General features: G+C 44.8%; 1 protein-coding gene across 1 annotated transcript in view; it reads left to right on the top strand.

Moving 5' to 3' along the window:
- The window catches only part of LOC106593950 (RNA-binding protein 47), a 44,870-nt gene that overhangs the window by 183 nt on the left and 39,687 nt on the right, over nt 1-5,000 (top strand). Inside the window, 1 exon segment of the mRNA XM_045711417.1 lies at nt 1-103. This exon segment is cut by the window's left edge and continues 183 nt beyond it. The gene's annotated coding sequence lies outside the window, so the exon portion shown is untranslated.

The following is a 5,000-nucleotide window of genomic DNA, read 5'->3' on the forward strand; positions in this document are numbered from 1 at the left end:
AGACAGAGAGCAGACAGACAGCAGACAGAGAGCAGACAGAGAGCAGACAGAGAGAGGACAGAGAGTGGACAGACAGCCTGAGGATCCTCACTGCTCCAGACAGGTAAAACGTCAATGACTGTTTTTTACTATTTTAATGGGATGTGTTACTCTGAAGTGTGTGTGTGTGTGTGTGTGTGTGTGTGTGTGTGTGTGTGTGTGTGTGTGTGTGTGTGTGTGTGTGTGTGTGTGTGTGTGTGTGTGTGTGTGTGTGTGTGTGTGTGTGTGTGTGTTTTGGTTGTGTGTGTGTGCTCTGGTTGTGTGTGTGTGTTCTGGTTGTGTGTGTGTGTTCTGGTTGAGTGTGTGTGTTTGTAGAATCGTTGAAAATCCATACTACTGGTTAGTGTTATTACGGTAATATCCATACCACCGGTTAGTGTTATTACGGTAATATCCATACCACTGGTTAGGGTTATTACGGTAATATCCATACCACCGGTTAGTGTTATTACGGTAATATCCATACCACTGGTTAGTGTTATTACGGTAATATCCATACCACCGGTTAGTGTTATTACGGTAATATCCATACCACTGGTTAGTGTTATTACGGTAATATCCATACCACTGGTTAGTGTTATTACGGTAATATCCATACCACTGGTTAGTGTTATTACGGTAATATCCATACCACTGGTTAGTGTTATTACGGTAATATCCATACCACTGGTTAGTGTTATTACGGTAATATCCATACCACTGGTTAGTGTTATTACGGTAATATCCATACCACTGGTTAGTGTTATTACGGTAATATCCATACCACTGGTTAGTGTTATTACGGTAATATCCATACCACTGGTTAGTGTTATTACGGTAATATCCATACCACTGGTTAGTGTTATTACGGTAATATCCATACCACTGGTTAGTGTTATTACGGTAATATCCATACTACTGGTTAGTGTTATTACGGTAATATCCATACCACTGGTTAGTGTTATTACGGTAATATCCATACCACTGGTTAGTGTTATTACGGTAATATCCATACCACTGGTTAGTGTTATTACGGTAATATCCATACCACTGGTTAGTGTTATTACGGTAATATCCATACCACTGGTTAGTGTTATTACGGTAATATCCATACCACTGGTTAGTGTTATTACGGTAATATCCATACCACTGGTTAGTGTTATTACGGTAATATCCATACCACTGGTTAGTGTTATTACGGTAATATCCATACCACTGGTTAGTGTTATTACGGTAATATCCATACCACTGGCTAGTTATTCTGTCTTTTGTGGATTACAGTCTGAGGAATGGGGTCATAGTTTACCGTTAACCCCAACAACCAGCAGGCTGTGGGAGGGAGGGAGGGAGGGGGTGAGGGAGGGAGGGACGGAGGGAGATAGAATGACAGAGTACTGATGATGATATTAACCTGGGGAGGGAGGGAGGGAGGGAGGGAGGGAGGGAGGGAGGGAGGGAGGGAGGGAGGGAGGGAGGGAGGGAGGGAGAGGGAGGGAGGGAGGGAGTACTGATGATGATATTAACCTGGGTACTCTAGTGATTACATCAGAGGTGGACTCTTCAACTGTGTGTGTGTGTGTGTGTGTGTGTGTGTGTGTGTGTGTGTGTGTGTGTGTGTGTGTGTGTGTGTGTGTGTGTGTGTGTGTGTGTGTGTGTGTGTGTGTGTGTGTGTGTGTGTGTGTGTGTGTGAGTGTGTGTGTATGCAGTCTATTCTGCAGTAGTCTGTATAGTGTCAATTCTATCTTCCCTGATACAATAAGAATCTTTGGGCCAGTTTCACTGTAGTAGTAAGATGATGGTTGTGAATACAGACAGCTGTAGTGATGGTTCAGTAGTGATGGTTCAGTAGTGATGGTTCAGTAGTGATGCTGTAGTGATGGTTCAGTAGTGATGGTTCAGTAGTGATGGTGCAGTAGTGATGGTTCAGTAGTGATGCTGTAGTGATGGTTCAGTAGTGATGGTGCAGTAGTGATGGTTCAGTAGTGATGGTTCAGTAGTGATGGTTCAGTAGTGATGCTGTAGTGATGGTTCAGTAGTGATGGTTCAGTAGTGATGGTTCAGTAGTGATGGTTCAGTAGTGATGCTGTAGTGATGGTTCAGTAGTGATGGTTCAGTAGTGATGGTTCAGTAGTGATGGTTCAGTAGTGATGGTTCAGTAGTGATGCTGTAGTGATGGTTCAGTAGTGATGGTTCAGTAGTGATGGTTCAGTAGTGATGGTTCAGTAGTTATGCTGTAGTGATGGTTCAGTAGTGATGGTTCAGTAGTGATGGTTCAGTAGTGATGCTGTAGTGATGGTTCAGTAGTGATGGTTCAGTAGTGATGGTTCAGTAGTGATGGTTCAGTAGTGATGCTGTAGTGATGGTTCAGTAGTGATGGTTCAGTAGTGATGGTACAGTAGTGATGGTTCAGTAGTGATGGTTCAGTAGTGATGCTGTAGTGATGGTTCAGAAGTGATGGTTCAGTAGTGATTGTTCAGTAGTGATGGTTCAGTAGTGATGGTTCAGTAGTGATGGTTCAGTACTGTTTACATCCCACTTGGCACACTCCTCACTACATAGTGTACTACATTAGACCAGGGCCCATAGTGTACTACATTAGACCAGGGCCCATAGTGTACTACATTAGACCAGGGCCCATAGTGTACTACATTAGACCAGGGCCCATAGTGTACTACATTAGACCAGGGCCCATAGTGTACTACATTAGACCAGGGCCTATAGTGTATACATTAGACCAGGGCCCATAGTGTACTACATTAGACCAGGGCCTATAGTGTACTACATTAGACCAGGGCCCATAGTGTACTCCATTAGACCAGGGCCCATAGTGTACTACATTAGACCAGGGCCCATAGTGTACTACATTAGACCAGGGCCCATAGTGTACTACATTAGACCAGAGCCCATAGTGTACTACATTAGACCAGGGCCCATAGTGTATACATTAGACCAGGGCCCATAGTGTACTACATTAGACCAGGGCCCATAGTGTACTACATTAGACCAGGGCCTATAGTGTACTACATTAGACCAGGGCCCATAGTGTACTACATTAGACCAGGGCCCATAGTGTACTACATTAGACCAGGGCCCATAGTGTACTACATTAGACCAGGGCCCATAGTGTACTACATTAGACCAGGGCCCATAGTGTACTACATTAGACCAGGGCCTATAGTGTATACATTAGACCAGGGCCCATAGTGTACTACATTAGACCAGGGCCTATAGTGTACTACATTAGACCAGGGCCCATAGTGTATTCCATTAGACCAGGGCCCATAGTGTACTACATTAGACCAGGGCCCATAGTGTACTACATTAGACCAGGGCCCATAGTGTACTACATTAGACCAGGGCCCATAGTGTACTACATTAGACCAGGGCCCATAGTGTACTACATTAGACCAGAGCCCATAGTGCACTACATTAGACCAGGGCCCATAGTGTACTACATTAGACCAGGGCGCATAGTGTACTACATTAGACCAGAGCCCATAGTGCACTACATTAGACCAGGGCCCATAGTGTACTACATTAGACCAGGGCCCATAGTGTACTACATTAGACCAGGGCCCATAGTGTACTACATTAGACCAGGGCCCATAGTGTACTACATTAGACCAGGGCCCATAGTGTACTACATTAGAGCCCATAGTGTACTTCATTAGACCAGGGCCCATAGTGTACTACATTAGACCAGGGCCCATAGTGTACTACATTAGACCAGGGCCCATAGTGTACTACATTAGGGCCCATAGTGTACTACATTAGACCAGGGCCCATAGTGTACTACATTAGACCAGGGCCCATAGTGTACTACATTAGACCAGGGCCCATAGTGTACTACATTAGACCAGAGCCCATAGTGTACTACATTAGGGCCCATAGTGTACTACATTAGACCAGGGCCCATAGTGTACTACATTAGATCAGAGCCCATAGTGTACTACATTAGACCAGGGCCCATAGTGTACTACATTAGACCAGGGCCCATAGTGTACTACATTAGACCAGGGCCCATAGTGTACTACATTAGACCAGGGCCCATAGTGTACTACATTAGACCAGGGCCCATAGTGTACTACATTAGACCAGGGCCCATAGTGTACTACATTAGACCAGGGCCCATAGTGTACTACATTAGGGCCTTGTCTTTAACGACACTTTCAATCTCCTTATTTTAACATAGATTTGGCGTGTGTGTGTGTGTGTGTGTGTGTGTGTGTGTGTGTGTGTGTGTGTGTGTGTGTGTGTGTGTGTGTGTGTGTGTGTGTGTGAAACTCTTATCAGTGGACCTAACACGTGGTTTTACAGGGCGATGTTTAACAGAGGGCACAACACAGTATGGATGACCCTCACACACACACACACACACGCACACACACACACACACACACAGTATAGTTGTTATCAGTGGTGTGACGGCATCAGTGTTACGGGTGATAGTGTGAAACAGTGTGTGCTGTGGCCTTGAGGACGACGCTTGCTGATTAGCTGAAGGAATGTGTTTTTATCTGAGGATAGCTAACGCCAGCTAACGCTAGCTCATAACCTAGAGCAAGTTCATGGTGCTATCTCAGAACGCTAACTCATTACACAAGTAATGCTAGCATATAATGCTGTAATGCATATAATGTTAACCAGTAGTGCTAACTCATAATCCTAACCCATGAAGCTAACTCCTAGTGCTAGCCCATAAAGCGAACTCATAATCCTAGCCCATGAAGCTAACTCATAATCCTAACCCATGAAGCTAACTCCTAGTGCTAGCCCATAAAACTAACTCATAATCTAGCCCATGAAGCTAACTCCTAGTGCTAGCCGATGAAGTTAGCTCATAATGCTAGCCCATAAAGCTAACTCCTAGTGCTAGCCCATAAAGCCAGCTCCTAGTGCTAGCCCATGAAGCTAACTCCTAGTGCTAGCCCATAAAGCCAGCTCCTAGTGCTAGCCCATAAAGCTAACTCCTAGTGCTAGCC

The sequence above is a fragment of the Salmo salar genome, unplaced genomic scaffold (assembly GCF_905237065.1).
Source record: "Salmo salar unplaced genomic scaffold, Ssal_v3.1, whole genome shotgun sequence".
NCBI lineage: Eukaryota > Metazoa > Chordata > Actinopteri > Salmoniformes > Salmonidae > Salmo > Salmo salar.